A 20,147-nucleotide genomic window follows, 5' to 3' on the forward strand; every position below is an offset into this window, starting at 1 on the left:
ACTTGGAAGTGAAAAATAAAGGACAACAAAGGTAAATAGTCTTACATACTCAGTCCTGCAATATCAATAGACCAAACATGATCTATGAGTAGATACATAGGTAGGCATGCTAGCTGAACAGATGTGGGAAGACAAATGAGAAAACACCCGTAAGTATACATTTAGAGCATCTACATATCTCATTGTATGTGCTACAAATATGTCTAAGGATATTGTAGAGCATGCAGAGGGCATTGTTCTGAAAACGTCTTAGTGATAACCAAACTCCAGGAGGGAATGAGTCACCAGGTTTGGAGACTTAGGGCCACGGTTTTAGGGGATGTTTTGATTAATGGGCATAATATAGTCCACAGAGACAATGGTCTACACCCTACTTTGATGAATAGTGATTGAGGTCTTAAAAGCTTTCAAGAGCTGATACCAGGGGCTTAAGTGGAGAGCAAATGTTTTGAGAATGATGAGGGTAATGAATGTACAAATGTGCTTTGCACAATTGATGTAAGTATGGATTGTGATAAGAGTTTTATGAGCCCCTAATAAAACAATTTTAAAAGTTTTTAAAAGCTTGCAAAGAGCTATCTAAAATACAATCATTGCCTTCTACCCCTCTAGTACAAAGAGAAGTGAAGAAAATGAAAAGCTTAACAGGACAAATGGACCACTTGAACCTCAGGCTCCACTGCCCCAAAACTAGAAGAACTAGATGTGCCTGGCTAGCAGGACCAACAGTTCTCATCAGGATCACAATAGAAGTTCATAGACAAATAGCCAGAGAAAAATGCAGAACAAAATTCAAAATCAGAAAATCACAATTCATACTGGTCTCATAGAGACTCGTGGAACCCCTTAAAATGTGGTCCGTAGCTACTCTTCAAGTCTGCAGCTAAACTGAACCCCAAGCGATCAACTTTCTAACAAGCAATCTTAAACATACACACACTGCCGTCAAGTCCATTCCAACTGATGCTAGCCTTATAGGACAGACTAGGACTGTTTCTTTGGGTTTCCAAGGCTGGAAAACTTTCTGGGAGCTGAAAGTATAATCTATCTCCCACTGAATTATTGGTAGATTAGAATCGCTGATCTTGAAGACAGCAGCCAAAGACTTAACCAACTATGCCACCAGGGTTCCTATAGAGAGGCCTATAAAATGAATAATAGCAAATAATAATAGGAAGGAATGTACCTTCCAGTTCAGTAGACCACATGAGACCAAAAGGACAGTCTTTGCCCCAAAACCAAATTCAGAAGCTATAAGGAGCAAGAAACAGCAGTGGAAATGGAGAGCCCAAGAAGAAAGTGATAAGGTTACTACCACATTGAGGGGATTCCAGTCAAGGTCATAAAACAAACTATGCATAAATTGTTTAATGAAAATTTAAATCTCTCTGTAAACTTTCACCAAAACTACAATAAAAAGTAAACAACAACAAATTTAAGTGAGTGCTGTAAATGAAATCTCGTTATTCAGTGGTTTAAACATTGGCCTTCTAACTGAAAGGTTATTGTTTCAAGCCCAACATTTTCTGCACTAGAGAAAGATGAGGTTGGCTGCTTCTGTAAATAGTTACAGTTTCAGAATCCAAAGGAACAGTTCTACTCTCTCCTATGGGGTCATTGTGAGTTGGGATTGACTCCATAAGAAAAGGCACAGCTTTCGTTCTTTTTTTCAAAATTATTTTATTGGGGACTTGTACCACTCTTACTGCAATCCATACCTCCATCCATTGTATCAAGCATGTTTGTACATTTGTTTCCATCAGCATTTTCAAAATACTTACTTTCTAATTGAGTCAATGGTGTCAGCTCATTTTCTCCTCCCCCACCCTCCTCCCTCATGAACCCTTGATACTTAACTATTTTTTTTCATGTCTTACACTGACTGATGTCTCACTTCACCCATTTTTCTGTGGTCCTTCCCCCTGGGAAGGAGTTATATATAGAGCATTGTGATTGTTTCCTTCTTTCTCCCCCCACTTCCCCCTTATTCATTGCTACTCTCATGATTGGTACTGAGGGGTTTATCTGTCCTAGATTCCATGGTTCCAGCTCTTATCCATACCAGTGTACATGCTCTGGCCTAGCCAGATTTATAAGGTAGAATCGGGGTCATGATAATAGTGGGGGAGCATTAAAGAACTAGAGGAAAGTTGTATGTTTCATCGGTGCTATACTACACCCTGACTGGTTCATCTCCTCCTTGTGACCCTTCTGTAAGGGGATCTCCAATTGTCTATAGACAGGTTTGGGGTCTCCACTCTTGAGAATGATACATCACAAGGAAAGAAACTCAACAAGGAGGCTAGAGATCTAAACACTACAATCAGACAATTTGACCTGATAGATATTTACAGAGCGGTTCACCCAAATTAAAAAAAAATCACATTCTTTTCAAGTTCACATGGCACATAATCGAAGATAGACCACATGTTGGGGCATAAATCTAATATGCATAAATTTAAGCACATTGATAACATACAGATAATACTCTCTCTGACCACTGTGCCATAAACCTAAACATCAACAACAAAAGGAAGATGAAGAAAACAAGGGCAAACAACTGGAGGATGAAAAACTCTCTATTGCAAAAAGAATGTATACTGGCCCAGATCAGAGATAAAATTGGAAAATTTCTAGAAACCAAGGAGAATGAGAACCTGACATAACAAAACTTATGGGACACAGCAAAGGCAGTTGTCAGAGACATAGCAATATATTCACAGATGAAAGTGGAAGAGAGACTTATAATTGATATGCTGGCAAAAAAAACTTACAGCAACCAGAGCAGAGTCAACAAGACAATCCTCCTAATAGCAAAAGAAAAGAAATATTCAAAATTAGGGCTGAGATTCAGGAGAGGAAAAATAAGAAAACTATGGGAAAAAATAATGCTGCTAAAAGTTGGTTCTTTGAAAGGATAAACAGAATTGAAAGACTGCTGACAAACCTAACTAAAGAAAGGAACAAATTTTAATAGCAAGAATAAGGGATGAAAGAGGGGCCTTTACAACAGACTCTAATGAAATCAAATGGATAATTACACAGTGCTACGAAGGATTGTACTCCAATCAACTGAACAACTTGGAAGACATTGACAAATTCTTGGAAAAACAACCCCTCCCCAGACTATCACCGACGGACATTAAGAATCTCAACAAGCCCATAGCAATAGAAGAACTAGACAAAGCTATCAAGGGGTTAACAACAACAACAACAAAAATCCCTGGACCACATAGTTTCTTTTTTTTTAAAGTACTTTATTAGGGGCTCATACAACTCTTATCACAATCCATACATACATCAATTGTGTAAAGCACATTTGTACATTCATGGTCCTCATCATTCTCAAAACATTTGCTCTCCACTTAAGTCCCTGGCATCAGGTCCTCATTTCCCCCCTCCCTTCCCACTCCCCCTCCTTCATAAACCCTTGATAACTTATGAATTATTATTTTGTCACATCTTTCCCTGTCTGATGTCTCCCTTCACCCACTTTTTTGTTGTCTGTCCCCCAGAGAGGAGGTCACATGTAGATCCTTGTAATCGGTTCCAACTTTCCAACCCACCCTCCCTCTACGCCACTCACACCACTGGTCCTGAAGGGATCATCTGCCATGGATCCCCTGTGTTTCCAGTTCATATCTGTACCAGTGTACATCCTCTGGACTAGCCAGACTTGCAAGGGAGAATTTGGATCATGATAGTGGAGGGGGAGGAAGCATTTAGGAACTAGAGGAAAGTTGTATTTTTCATCTTTGCTACATCACACCCTGATTGGCTCATCTCCTCCCCGAGACCCCTCTGCAAGGGGATCTCCAATGGCCTATAAATGGGCTTTGGGTCTCTACTCCGCACTCCTTCACTCATTCACTATGGTAAAATTTTTTGTTCTGATGATGCCTGATACCTTTGACACCTCGTGATCACACATGCTGGTGTGTTTCTTCCATGTGGGTTTTGTTGCTTCTGAGCTAGATGGTCGCTTGTTTACCTTCAAGCCTTTAAGACCACAGACAACATATCTTTTGATAGCCGGGCACCATCAGCTTTCTTCATCACATTTGCTTATGCGCCCAATTGTCTTCAGCGATCATATCATGGAGGTGAACACATAATGATATGATTTTTCTTTCTTTGATGCCTGATAACTGATCCCTTCGGCACCTCATGATCATACAGGCTGGTGTGCTTCCTCCATGTGGACTTTTCTGCTTCTGAGCTAGATGGCCAATTGTTTACTTTCAAGCTTTTAAGACCCCACATACTATATCTTTTGATAGCCAGGCACCATCAGCGTTCTTCAGCACATTTGCTTATTCACCTGCTTTGTCTTCAGCGGTTGTGTCAGGAAGGTGAGCATCATAGAATCCCAATTTAATAGAAGAAAATATTCTTGCATTGAGGGATTACTTGAGTGGAGGCCCAATGTCCTTCTGCTACCTTAATACTAAACCTATAAATATATGCACGTGCATCTATTTTCCCATCCTCATACATAAATGTATTTGCATGTCTTTATCTAGATATCTATAAATGCCCTTTGCCTCTCAGTTCTTTTCTCTATTTCCCTTTACCTGCCTCCTGTCCCACTATCATGCTCAGTCCCCACCTGGGTTTCAGCAATTCCTCTTGGTTACGTTACCCTTGATCAAGCCCTACCAGGCCTCCCACACCCTCCTCTCCACCAATTTGGATCATTTGTTGTTCCCTTGTCCCTGGGTTTGTTAACACTACTTCCTTTCCCACCCATCCCCCTCTCCCATGCCCCCCCCCCCAACTGAACTGTCTGTCCCATTGTTTCCTCCTCCAGATTGTTCATCCAGCCTATTTTATTTGAATAGACCTGCGGAGATAATGACATGCACAAAAATAAGACAAAGCTAAATCAAGTAACAATATACAACAAAACAACAATAAACCAACAACAAACAAACACAAGAAAGAAAAGCTTGTAGTTAGTTCAAGGATCGTTTGTTGGCCTTTAGGAGTGTTCTCCAGTCCAGTCTGTTGGGGCACCACACCCTGGCCCCAAAGTCCACCTTCAGCATTCCCTGGGGACCTCGCTGCTCCATTCCCTTGCTGTTCTGTTGCACTCCCTTAGTGTTTTGCCTCAGTGTGGTGGGATCAGATCGGGTACAATTCCCACATTTTGTCTCTGGTGTTTGGACCATATAGTTTCACAGGAGAATTCTACCAAGCATTTAGGGAAGAACTGACACCAATCTTACATGAACTCTTCCAGAAAATAGAAAAAGATGGCAAACTCCCAAATTCTTTCTATGAAGGTAGTATAACTCTGAAACCAAAACCGGGCAAGGATCCCACAAGAATCAAGAACTACAGACCAGGATTCCTAATGAACATTGATGCAAAATCCTTAACAAAATACTGACCATTAGAGTACAAAAGTATATAAAAGAAATAATTCACCATGTCCACATGGGATTCATACCAGGGATGCTGGGATGGTTCAACATACGAAAGATCATTAATAACATTCACCACATTGACATTAAAAATTATAAGAACCCCATGATAATATCAATAAATGTGGAAAAAGTAATTGACAACATCCAACACCCAACCTGTTTAAGACACTCAAGAAGATAGGAATGGAAGGAAAATTCCTCAATATAATACAAGCTACATATGAAAAACCAACAGCTAACGTGGTAGTCAATGTAGAAAAGATGAACACAATCACACTGAAAAGGGGGACCATACAAGGATGCCTTTGTCCCCACTCTTATTTAACATCATACTGTTGGTCTTAGCTAACAGCATATGGCAAAGAAAAGGCATCAAAGGAATCCACCTGGGGAAAGAAGAGGTAAAACTGTCATTATTTGCAGATGATATGATTTTATATATGGGAAATCTCGAAAGCTCCACAAGGGATTACTGGAATCTATAGAAGAATATGGCAGAGTGGTAGCATACAAGATCAACAAACAGAAGTCTATCAGAATGCTATACACATCAGACAAGACCACAGAAGAGGAGCTAAAAAATGTGGTAGCCTTCACAAAAGCCAAGCACAAATTGGAATATCTAACTACTCGATTAAAAAACAAAATAGGACACTATCACAAGAAACCAAGAGTGACCAGAACAAATGGAAGAATATCCCATGCTTGTGGATTGGAAGATTCAATATAGTAAAGATGTCAGTTCTGCCAAAGGCACTATATAAGTTTAATGTAATTACAATACAATTATGCTCATCGTTCTTCAAACAATTGGAAAAACTGATTACCAACTTCAGATGGAGAGGGAAGAAGCCCAGAATTAGCAGAGAACTGCTCAAGAAGAAGGACACAGTGGGAGGGCTTGCTTTACCTGACTTTAGCACATATTATGTAGCCACAGTGGTCAAAATCTCATGGTATTGGTATAATGACAGATACTCAGGCCAATGGAAAAGAACTGAAAACTCAGAAATAAAATCAGCATACAGACAACTGATCTTTGATGAGGGCCCAAAAATATCAAATGAGAAGTGGATGCCCTCTTTATCAAGTGGTGCTGGAAAATAATGGATATCTACCTGCAGAAAAATGAAGCAAGACCCTTATCTCACTCCATGCACAAGAATAAACTCAAGGTGTATCACAGACCTTGAAGTTAAACCCCAAACTATTAGGGCCATCAAAGATGAAATTGGGACAAACCTGAGAACTTTGGAACAGGGAATACATAGGCTATCAGAAATAGAGAAGGACACAAATACAGATGAGTCACAAATTGACAAGTGGGATATACTGAAGATAAAACACCTGTGCACATCGAAAGAATTCACCAACAGAGTAATAAGAGAGCCCACAGACTGGGAAAACATCTTTAGCAATAACACATCAGACAAAGACCTTATTACTAAAATCTGCAATACACTGCTAGCTTCCAAAAAGAAAAAAACAAACAAAATGAATTACCCACTGAGGAGGTAGGCAAAGGACCTGAACTGAAGTTTCACAAGGGCAGAAATCTGAATGGCCAATAAACATATAAGAAAATGTTCTCAATCATTAGCCATAAGAAAAATGCAAAATTAAATCAATGAGATGCCCCCTAACACCCTCAAAGATAGCTCCATTGGAAAAATATCAAAAAGTTACAAATGTTGGAGGGGCTGTGGTGAGATAGGAACTCTCATCCACTGCTAGTGAACTTGTAGGTATATACAGCCACACGGAAATCGATTTGGCGATTTCTAAAACAGATGGTAATTGAGCTACTGTATGACCCAGCAATCCTCCTACTGGGAGGCAGAAAGGGCAAGAAACAAACCAGGGCCAGACATCTGTGCTCCAGTGTTCATCGTGGCACAGTTCACAGTTGCAATGAGTTGGAAACAACTCAAATTTCCATCAACAGATGAATGGATTAAAAAACTGTGGTAGATACATGCAACGGAGTACTATGCATCGCTAAAAATCAGTGATGAATGCATGAAGCACATTGCTGCATGGGAAGAAATTATGCTAAGTTAAGTGAGCCAAGCACAAAAGGACAAGTACAACATGAATCCACTGAGGTAAGCTTAAAAATGCAAAGGGAGCAAAGGGAAAAAGTTACCATATACATATATTCCTGGGGTGAGATCCAGGTAGTAAGGCAGGGGCCAGGCCAAATCCAGGGATACATATGGCAGCCAACTAAAAAGGAGGGGGAAGAAAAGAAAAAAAGGCATGGATAGCAGAGGAAAAGGGCACTAACGCACCCAAGGGGCGGGTATTGTTTATATCTCCACAGGGAAAGAGGGACCAGACTTCAACCCAGTGCTCCAAGACGTGAATGCAACATACTAGCATGAAGCAGGGAACCAATGCAGAGGTCTGAGGGGCCGCACCCATCCAAACTATGGGACAGCCCCCAGAAGAATTCAGCAGACAGCACTGAATCTACAGCTCAGGGAGAGGGACGTGTCTGCTCAGAGCACATAGGAGCAAATGAAGGGGAAAGGGGAGATGGTGGAGCACTTCCTGGCCCACCAAGCCCTGAGCAAGACATTCCTGCTCAGAGCAGCCAATGCACAGAGAGGACCACAGGGCAGGCCCCACTAGGAGACATGACGTCCCTCACTGACCCATAGCGCTATGAGGGACAACACTGGAGACACAGTGTGGAAATTGCGCCTAATCTGACCCCACCACACCCAGGCAAAACACAAGTGTGTGCAACAGAATAGTAAGGGGAGCAGAGCAAGGAAGTCCCCAGGGAATACCAAAAATAGACTTTGGGGCCAGGGCATGGTACCCATCAGACTCCACTGGAAAACACTCCTAAAGGTCAACAAACAGAACTTGAACTATTTATAGGTATTTCTTTTTTTGTTGTTGGTTTTTTGTTTGTTGTTGGTTTTTTGGGGGTTTTTGTTGTTGTTTTGTTTCTTCTGTTGCTTTGTTTTGTTCTGTCTTGTTTTTTATGCATAATATTCTCTCTGCAGGTCTATCTAGATAAGATAGGTGGGATAAACAATCTGGAGGACAAAACAATGTGATGGACAGTTTGGGGGGGACATGGACGAGAAGGAGGTGAGAGAAAGAATGTGGGTGTTAACCAACCTAGGGACAGGGGAACAACAAGTGATCCAAAATTGATGGCGAGGAGGGTGTAAGAGGACTGGTACATCTTGGCCCAGAGCACTGTAACCGAGAGGAATTACTGAAACCTAAATGAAGGCTGAACATGATAGTGGGACAAGAGGAAAGTAAAAGGAAATAGAGGAAAGAATTAGGAGACAAAGGGCATTTATAAAGGTCTAAATACAGGTATGTACATATGTAAATATATTTATATATGCTGGTGGAGAAATAGATCTATGTGCATATATTTATAGGTTAGTATTAAGGTAACTGATGGGCATTCGGTCTCTAACTCAAGAACTCACTCAATGCAAGAACACTTTGTTCTATTAACCTGGCATTCAATGATGTTCACCTTCCCGACACAATCGCTGAATACAAAACGGGTGAATAAGCAAATGTGGTGAAGAAAACTGATGGTACCCGGCTATCAAAAGATAGAGCATCTGGGGTCTTAAAGGCTTGAAGATAAACAAGCTGGCATCTAGACGAGAAGCAACAAAGTCCACATGGAAGAAGCACACCAGCCTGTGTGATCACAAGGCGTTGATAGGATTGGGTAGCAAGCATCAAAGAAACAAAAAATCATATCATTGTGAATGGGGGGAGTGCAGAGTAGAGATCCAAAGCCTATCTGTAGGCAACTGGCATCCCCTTACAGAGGGTTGCGGGGAGGAGACAAGAGAGTCCAAGTGCAGTATAGCAATGATGAAACATACAACTTTCTTCTAGTTATTTAATGCTTCCTCCCCCCCCCCCCAACATCTTAATCCCAATTCTACCTTACAAATCTGGCTAAACCAGAGGATGTACATTGGTACAGATAAGAGCTAGAAACACAAGGAATCTAGGATAGATAAACCACTCAGGATCAATAATGAGAGTAGCAATACCAGGAGGGTACGGGAAAGGTGAGAGGAGAAAGGGGGAACCAATCACAATGATCTACATTTAACCCATCCCTGGGAGAGAGCCAAGAGAAAAATGGGTGAAGGGAGACATCGATCAGTATAAGACATGCTAAAATAATAATAATTTATAAATTATCAAGGGTTCGTGAGGGAGGGAGTGGAAAAAATGAGGAGCTGATATCAAGGGCTCAAGTAGAAAAAAATGTTTTGAAAATCACGATGGCGCCTCGTTTTTTATAAAATATTATCATTTTGTCATATTTTACACTGTCCAACATCTCCCTTCACCCGCTGATACCAAGGGCTCAAGTAGAAAGCAAATGTTTTGAGAATGATGATGGCAATAAATGTGCTTGATACAATGGATGGGTGTATGGATTGTGAAAAGACTTGTATGAGCCCCCAATAAATGATTTTTTTAAAAAGAAAATGATGATTGCAACAAATATACAAATGTGCTTGACACAGTGGATGGACGGATGGCATGTGATAAAAGTTGTACGAGCCCCCAATAAAATGATTTTTTTAAGAATTCAAATGAAGTATTGCATTAACTAAATCTGTCTTAAGACCAACTGCAGGAATAATGGCTGTAACTTGCTATAATAATCTTTGTAAGTGTCTGGGTTTCCCTAGGAGAGGATCAGACCTCAGGATTGAGAATATATCAAAGTATGAATTAGGGAATTGAGAAAGGAAGCACTTGGACTTGCTTCACTCACCTGAGAAATAGATTTCTATTAAAATCTTAGACTCCCTGAATGTGTAGCCAGAAACTATTGTAATTTTCCCCTGAAAAATGAAAAAGACCAAGTAGAATGCAAAGGGAGCTGTGCTCAGAATGTTAATAGGAAGCAAAAGATTTAAAAATCTAATTGAGGACTGAAGATGCTGTGATGCCATCTTCAGGACTAAGACACTCCATCGCCTACAATGCTAAGGCTTTCAGCTGAGTGGTGAATCTGAAGTTGTCCTTAGTTGAAGAACGCCCCAAGTTCCCTCCTTTCCAGAAACAAGCAGCATCTAATAGCTGGCCGATGTAAGAATATAAAATACAATCTCTTTCCCCTTACACTGGAATTGTATTTTCTTGTGATGGTCTCTGGCTTATCTCTTCTTCACCTGCTACATCAAAATATGCCATCGCTTAATGGCTAAATGTATCTACTTCATATATTCTGAGCAATGGGAAAGCATCAGAAAGATGTGGAAACTTCTCTTGCTGGCTTCTAAATTTATCCTAGGATGAAAATTGGGTCCAAATTTTCTGAATTGAGAATATATCCCCCAGCCCATCTGTAAATACAGGATGCCAGAGACTATATTAAATGAGATTCATCTGTTAATTCTGTACAAAGATGAACTGGGCGACCTATTGGGGAAGTTTTCCACAGCTCATTTCTCTGAATTCAGGCATTGAAAGTTGGCCAGCAAACAAGAAAGTCGGTAACTTAAGTCATTTGGGGTTGTTAAAACATGAGGTTACGCTTTGAAAAATATTGTTCAAGAAATGTGGTCTTTAGCTCACTTAGTTAATCCAAGAAGTTTTTATGGTTTTCGCCTAGAAACTCTCTGATTCCTTTACCTTGGGTAGAGCAACTGAAAAAAGCAGCTAAAGATAATGATCAGTCATGTTGGCTATGTACCTCTAGAGCAGGGAAGATAACCCACATCTATTTAGAACATTTTTTTAACATGCTGAGTTGGAATTATCTCCTTAAAAGGAGTCTTGGAAGCATAATGATTTTTTTATTACAAAATCATGTGAAGAAAATGGTGCTCGGTTTGAACTGCTGAACTTACATTAGCTCTGTCTTTAATCCAAAGCACCAGAAGGGCTCCTTCTATGTGGTACTGTTTCTGTTTTCCTTCCATTTTCTTTTGATTCTTCCTGCACCCTTCAATATTTTCCCCACAGAATTTTTTCAATGTTGTAACTCATACAGTAACAAAACATTTTTCAGTTCTTTCTGATAAAGAAATGCCAAGCATGGTCTTAAATTTGGGTTTTCTAACTCCAGGTCTTTGCACATTTCATTGTATTTTATTTTGTCTTTTCAAGCCACTTACTAAATTTTCCTGAGCAGTTCTTTTACTTCATCATTTCTGTCATTCGCTTTAGCTACTCAACATTCAAGAGCAAGTTTCAGTGTCTCTTCTTACATCCCCCTTGACCTTTTCTTTTTTCCCCTTTTTTGAAAACTTTCACTTTATTCATGTATGTTCTTGATGTCATCCCACAACTCATCAGGTCTATGGTAATTCGTTCCCACTGAATTAAATCTGATATTGAGATAGCCTCTAAATTCAAGTGAGATATAAGCAAGGTTCTTTTTTGGCTCTTATGATTTTTTTTCTCAGATTTTCTTCAGCTTCAACCTGAACTCACATATGAGTGATTGATTGTTTATTCCATAGTAGACCCCTGGAAATTTTTTGTCTGATGATATTGAGCTTCTCCATCATCTTTTCTGACAGATACAGTCAATTTCATCCCTGTACATTACAGAGATCCATGCATATATTTGCTTAAAAAAACATTTTATTGGGGGCTCATCCAGCTCTTATCACAATTCATACATACATTTATTGTGTCAAGCACAATTGTACATTTGTTACCATCATCATTCTCAAAGCATTTTCTACTACTTGAGCCCTTGGTATTGGCTCCTCAGTTTTTCCCTCCCTTCCCCACCCTCCCCCTTCTTCACATATTTGCTTTTTATGTTCTTGGAAAAATAAAGGTATTTAAAATGAAGACATTTTTCCTGAAAAACTCCATCGTGCAATCTCCAGCTTCATTTCTATCAGCAAGGTCATATTTTCCAACTACAAATAATTTTTATTTCCAACTTCCCCATTCCAATCACCAGTAATTATTAATGCATCTTGCTTGCATGTTTGATCAATTGCAGGCTGCAGAAGTTGGTGAAATTTTCAATGTCTTCATCTTTGGCATTAGTGCTTCATGTGTAACTTAGAGTAATAGCTGTAATTATCTTCCTGGTGGGCATTTGCTCATCTTCCTATCATTCACAGTGCGCTGTACTTCTGCATTATACTTTGTGAAATTTTCTTTGTAATGATGGATGTGGTACTGTTCCTCTTCAATTTGTCGTTCCTGGCATGGCAGATTGGGGCTGTCCAATTCAACAGGCCAATGCCATAGTAGTTTAGGATATGAGCTTAGGATATCCACCCTCAAGAGATCCAGTTCCTTTTTGATAGCTCCCACTTTTCCTACATTCTTCATTCATGGATTCAATATTCTGATTATTATCAAATGTTTGCATAGTGCTTAGCTAAACCAGTATAAACTCAGCTGACATGAAGGGCTCCCGGGGATGGCAACAATAAAACAAGTAAAAATTTAGGGAAAAAGAAAGGCAAAACACAACAAAAAATAATGAATGAGAAAAGACTCACAGAAAAATGAGGAACAATTTATAAGATGATAGTTTTTCATTAAAAATATCAAAGAATAGAACTTTCTGTGTAGTGCATTGTTAGTTCCTTTTTAAAAAAAACTAATATACCTTAAGCTATAAGAGTATATCTTTTTGTAACCTTTACAATGTTTTTTCGTAGTAAATTTTCACCTCCTCTTCTGAGTATTTTGTGCAATGTGTATGAATTTAGCTGTTTAAAAGCAAATTTTAAAATCTGATATTAAAAGAAAGAAAAGGCTTGCCGTGAATCCTCATCAGTCCACTGGATGAAGGGACTTCCTAGGCCATGCCTTTCCCGCCCCTTTCCCTCTCCAGAGCATGAGTTCATGAGAGACAGGCACAAGCCAGAGACCACGTCGGCCTAACATAACTGTTACGAGGACAACCTTGCCGAAAGCATCCACACTTTTTCTCTCTGGTTTCTCTTTTTCTATAAACTCCTTCCTTGGCTATGGTGAAAAAAGAAAAGTGCATGGTCTTTCCAGGGAGATATCAGCATATTTTTTAAATGGAAAGAACCACGTTGACTCCAAGAAATTTGTCTCGACACAAAGAAACTAATCTCAAATAGTGACTTTAAAGGCAACAAGGCAGGATCCTAAACAAAATGGTTTGGGGCAAGATTCTCTGTCTTAGTTCTCTCAAGAAGCAGAACTATGATTAGATATAGACATACAGTAGATAGATAGATAGATAGATAGATAGATAGATAGATAGATAGATAGATAGATAGATAGATAATGCACAAATATATTCACATTTATATTTTAGAGAGAGAGTAAGGGTAGAAATAGATTGACATATTTTAAAGGATTGGTTTATAAGATTATGGGAGACTGTAGGAGAATGTCTATATATGTCAATGTATGCAAATCTATACATAAATAACATGTATACATACATAATTCATGTAATTCACAGCTATTATATATATATATACATATATGCCATCTATATATCAAGATTTATTTATTTTAAAGGATTGGCTCATGAGAATGGCAAATCCAAAATCCATATATCTGTCAGAAGACTGAAGACTTATGATGACTTTTGTCCCATGCTCTGCAGGTCAGGCAATGCTAGATGGAAAGAGACGTCTGTCAAAATATCGACCTATACTCTGGAACTAGCAGCACAGACCATAGAAAACTCCATTTTCAAGGTTGATTCCATCACATTGCATTAAGTACTGGAAGGTGCATAGCATGGCATTACCTTGTAGAACAACTTACATTGGTGTTTGGTCAACCCACTGAGAGCCGTAACCTTGCTCAGTTGACATATAAAGGCAACAATCAAACTCCCCCAGCACCTCTCAAATCATATTGTAAAATAATAATAATCTGGTTTACCAGGTTCTTTGCCAGCTGTTCTTCTCTCCAGGATTCTTAAGCTCTGAACTAATCATATGGAGAAAAGTGACCTTAAATGAGGAGGAAAATGAAACTTATTGGAATCTCTCAGGATTTACTAGTTTCTCGATTCGCTGCGTGCCCAGGAACCATAAGAAGCCAAGACTGATTTGAAGACCTAACCTCAAGATTGACAGCTGTGGGTACAAGCCTAGAGTAGATTATGTGTGCATGTGTATAAAAAGAAAAAGAGAAGCAATCTGAGGGCAGTATTAAAACCTTCCTCTGATTTAATCAAGTCCAACCCTAATTTCTACATTGTCTCTGTAGAAGTTCTGCCATTACTCTATCAGCCTAGATATATACGATTAATTTTCTAGTCTTATAAATGCAATTGTGTTCCACGTTTTCACATACATGTAGTGTCTCTACTGGTGTCCTTAGGGTACAGGGAAAGTGAGTATTATCCATAGTCTATGTCTAGATGGAAACTGAAGGCAGCTAAGTTAAGTCACATAAAAGAAGAGCAAAATATGCAACTCAACTTTCAAAACCTAAATATTCTTTTATCTACTCCAGATAAGACACTTGGAGAATCGTTTTGTAAAGGAAAGTCGAGGGATGCATAAAAATGTGTGCAAACCAGTCAGACTTTAAACATTGTAAGAAACAGAAGACCCAACCTAACATTAGAAAACTGTTGAGGATGAAAGTCCCTTTTCAGTCATCTTCCAATTTCTGATAAGACTTCCTTGAGAATCACAAAATCACAGGTTTTTAATGAGTTGGAAATCATTTTTGGGGGGTGATAGTGAGTTTCGGGTCTGGAACAAATGAGATCTTGTCCAAAATCAAATAATTCAATTTCAATTTTTCAAGGGGAAAAATAAACATGTGCTTCAAAAATATTTTTTTCCTTTGCACTCAGTGACCTGGAAGATGAAAAGAAGGTGCTATGCCAAACCAAAATATGTCCATGGTTTTCCACAAGATGAACTGGGTTTGTAAATGTGGTTAGAAAGCTTCAAAGTCATAACTCAAGTCTGTGCTTGCCTGGTGTGCACATACCTTACAGTGTGAAACAGTGACATGATTTACTTCCTTCATATTAAAAACAAGTAAAGGTTACTTTCAGAGGCTTAATAAAACCTTTACAGGAAAGTTAGGTATATAGATAGTCAAGCTCTAGATTTGGACCTACATATTCTAGTTAGTTTTTCCAATATCCATATTCATGAGCCTCTGGGTTTCTAAGATCTTTCATGAGAGGCCACCCCATAGTATAGTTGACTGATCTACCAAAGGAGCTTTCCCGGCACCCATAAATTTGGGCTTTCAAAGGGAGTGGACAAAATGCCTCCTTTCTCACCTCAACTGTAAAATGTAAATTCAAGAGCTGGGTGGATACGCTCACATGAGGGCTTCTCGGTGTTTCCCATTTGGTGACACTACAGCTTAGATATTTTGTCTGTACTACATACTTTTAAAGTGGCCCTGGCAGCACAATGGTTAAGTACTTGACTGCTAATTCAACGCTCACTGCTTCAAACCTACCAGCCACTCTGCTCCCTAGGAGAAAGATTGGCAAACTGCTTCCCTACAATTACAGCCTTGGAAACTGCTTGGGCAGTTCTCTGTTCTACGGGGTCATGGTAAATCAGAATCAACTCAATGGCAATGGGTTAGGTTTGGTTATTGAATACTTCTAGATATAGAACTTAGGGCCCTAGTAGCAGAGTGGTCATTCACTGGGCACTGGCTGGAGAGTTATCGTGTTGGAAACTCACAAGGTCAATGCTACCCTCCTAGTTCTACCCTCAAAGCCCTGTAGAGTTGCTATGACTCAGCATTGTCTTGATGGCAATGACTTTGGTTTGGAGATACAGAATTTATAAAAATGCACATCCTTCACCTACTTTTTACAGCTTATGATTCATTTCCTTAACTTCCAAGACCAATATAAAAAATAGGAATTTTCCTTTTTGTGGGGGGTGAGGGTTGGTAGGGGGTTGGGGAACTTTCTTACATGCTATACAAAGTGCCAAGTTGGGGTAAAACAGGTTTGATTTCATCAGACTTTCTCATGTCCCTTTCCCCTGCTGGTCCTTTCACCACCCCCCACTTACTTCGACATAAAAATCACCCTGTAACAGCCCCTCCAACCCATTCCCCCATGAAAACTACCCCTTGGAAAATAATCTGCCATCGTGTGTACCCTGTTACATGAAAGTCAGTAAATCACTTTTTCTATAAATAACTACCTTGAAGATCCTTCCTTGGCTGTAGACTGAAAGCTCAGTCGCTGTTGAAGCTGAGGAAGTTCAGGCATGCGTGAGTAAGGAAAGAAGACCTCCTGCAGAGCTGTCCACCCCTTCTGGCCTGCTGACTCTGGAACCTTCCCGTTCAAAAGACTGGAGGCGTAGTAAGTGGTTTTCTAGGCCAATACATGGACAATGCTGAAGCTGAGCTTATGGCGTGAGTCCCTGCTTTCCTGACCATTAGTCACAAAATGTCAATGTTTATAGAACTACAGTCAGAATCCAGAGGCACCAACTTGACCAAAACTTTCCTTCTCAATATTAAAGGACAGTTCTGCTTTTGTGCACAACTTACATAAATGTAGGACTGTGTGGTTATATTAAGTTGGCCGGAAAATTATGTTTTCCTTGACAGTTATTAGGGTTTTACCCAAAGGTCTTCTAGCCTGAAACAACATTCAAAGGCCTATTTTAAAAATTAAGGAAATACACTTGAAAAAATACTTTTAATGAAGCAATAAAACTATATTTCAAGTCCTACAAACCTATGTTACATTTCAGGCAAAATAGCATTCTTCTGCTCTCAACATTTAAACCATAACATTTTTACAATGAAAGATAATAAACTTACTTTGAATTTACAAATCATTTATTTGTAAAATGTACAAAATAGTTTATCAATAAGTTACCAATATTTTTCTGTATGAAAAAATATAATTTTACAACCTAGAAGTAATTGTTGGGCAGTGACAACCTAACAGAAATAGAGATTTAAAAAGGAAACAATCTTAAAGGTTCCTCATCTGATTCTTTGATCTCTTCTTACTGTTTTGTGCCCCCGCCCCCAGGGTCTTTGCTAAGCAATGGCTCAGCTGGTTTAATACAACCAAAAATATCAGGGTGTGAAAAGTGAGGTTCACCTATCACTTCACTTCCACCAAAGATGGCTGTAGCTGGCTTGATGGAATGGTTTGCCGTCATGCTAAAACATTGCCGATTAAGAAATGGGGAGCTGATATCAGGGGCTCAAGTGGGAAGAGAGTGCTTGAAAATGATGGGGGGGGGCATATGTGCAAATGTGCTTGACACACTGGATGAATGTATGGATTGTGTGTAAGCACCCCCAATAAAAGGATTTATAAAAAACATTTACAATCTCAATTTGAGCTTTTCCAGTCTTTATAAAGGAATAGTGATCATGTAAATATAAATAGTGATAGTAATTACAACTCATCACGTATTTCCAGTGTGTCAGACATGGCCCTGACACTTCAAGCATTATTCATTTGATCTCAATAATGACCATCTGATGTAGATGTAGTTCCTCCATTTGCCGAAAGGACAAGCTGAGACTAGAAGAGGTAAATTGTTTCATGTGAAACGAAGAGTTTCCTCGGGGCAAGAATCAAACGTTGAAAAATCCGCCAGATAAGGAAGAAATGGGCTTATGTGCACGACTTCAGTAAAGTAAGATTCGGAGTGTAAGGACTCATCAACCCAAGGCAGGAGAGTAAGGGGAAAGGTGCCAAACAGCTCAGGATCTGGAGAACAGGAGATGCAGTACAATGAAGCAATGCTATTATGTCACCTAGCATGCTTAGGAGAATTAAAGGAGATAAAGCACGCATAGTCTAGTGCACAGTCCGCATATAGAAAGTATTAGATAAGTGTTAGCTGCTGGTGGTGATGGTGTTGTTTTAAAGGTGCAGGTGCAGCACTCTAACAACAGGGTATGGCTTGGTACTAGGTGCCTTTGAGTTGATATCGACTCACAGCGACCACATGGGACAGGTAGGACCCCCCATAGGATTCGTGATCTTTATGGCCTTTCTCTCGGGTCACAGCTGGTTGTATTTGAACCATCCAGCTTTCAATTAGCAGCGGAGCACTTGTACCACCAGGGCTCCTATTTGGGTGTTCCTGATTCACTGGGCATCAAAAAACCTAGGTTGACATTTTTACTTGCTTTGTGCTGATTGAGCAATGTTGAGCGAGGCACCTTATCTATTAGGATGTCAATTTGCTTCATATGCCTAAATAGGCTATAATTGCTACTTCATAATATTGCTGGTAAGATGAAGTAAGAACATATTCTTTTTTATTTTTCTAAATCATTTTATTGGGGGCTCGTACAATGCTTATCACAATCCACTGTGTCAAGCACATTTGCTGCCATCATCAGTCTCAAACATTTTCTCCCAACGTGAGCCCTTGGTATGAGTTCATTTTTCCCCCTCCCGCCCTGCCCCCCTCCCTCACGAACCCTTGATAATTTATAAATTATTATTATTTTGTCATATCTTACACTGTCTGACATCTCCCTTCACCTACTTTTCTGTTGTCTGTCCCCCAGGGAGGGGGTTATATGTAGATTCTTGTAATCCCCTTTCTACCATACCTTCCCTCCACCCTTCCCATATCGCCACTCTCACCACTGGTTCTGAAGGGACCATCTATCCTGGATTCCCTGTGTTTACAGTTCCTATTTGTACCAGTGTACATCCTCGGGTCTAGCTGGATTTGTAAGGTAGCATTGGGGTCATGATAATGAGGGAAAGGCATTTAGGAACCAGAGGAAAGTTGTATGTTTCATCATTGCTGCACTGCACCCTCGCTGGCTCGTCTGTCTGGCATAGCATAGTGTTTTGCAAACCTACATTTATTTACATGTATTTTTAAAATGTACTTAACAAAAATTTGTTACGGGCCTAAATTAGGTGGCAGGAATTATTATAAGCATACGTGATTAAAAAAACAGTTAATAAAAAAAGAAATAGGGTTTTGCCGGATATCATTTTGGCTTCCATGACATTTACACTCTGAAATGCTAACTTACATCTTTGCTTGACCTGACGTTCATATTTCATCAGGTTGTTGTTAATGTTAGCTGCTGGTGAGTCATTCCGACCCATAGTGAAATATTGTCCAGTCCTGTGCCCTCCTCAAAATGGCTGCTATGACTGAGCCTATTCTTGCTCAACCCAAGGTATGGTGCTTCATGTGCAGGTGAAAGCTGGACAGTGACTTAGGAAGACTGAAGAAGCATGGGTGTATTTGAATGGCGGTGCTGGAGAAGACTATTGAAAGCACCATAGACTGATAAAAGGACAAACCCATCTCTCTTGGGAGAAGTAAGGTCAGAATGCTCTTTTTAGAGGTGAGGCTGGGAAGATTTTGTCTCACATGCTTTGGACTGGTTGTCAGGAGAAACCAGTCCCTGGAGAAGGACATCATGTTTGGTAAGTGGAGGGCCGGTGATGTAGAGGAAGGTCCTGAACCAGATGGATTGACACTGTGGCTGCAACAATGGATGATGTTCATAATACGATTTTCTCAATCTCATAAACCCACAAACTTGTGCTTATTTGTGAAAACCAGTGAGTACACCAGGTCAAAAAAATGAAAAATAGAAGAGGTGGAAGAAACAAGATTGTTCACCACTGATGGCAATAGGGAAGTGCCATCCGAAACACAAAGCACATAACTTATCAAGACATGGTGCATGAGGAGAATCCTATTCACAAGTGAAAAGAACCATGGGAAAATTATGTGACTAGAAATCATTTAAACAGACCACACACACGCACACACA

Source organism: Tenrec ecaudatus, chromosome 6, assembly GCF_050624435.1.
Source record: "Tenrec ecaudatus isolate mTenEca1 chromosome 6, mTenEca1.hap1, whole genome shotgun sequence".
Taxonomy (NCBI): Eukaryota; Metazoa; Chordata; class Mammalia; order Afrosoricida; family Tenrecidae; genus Tenrec; species Tenrec ecaudatus.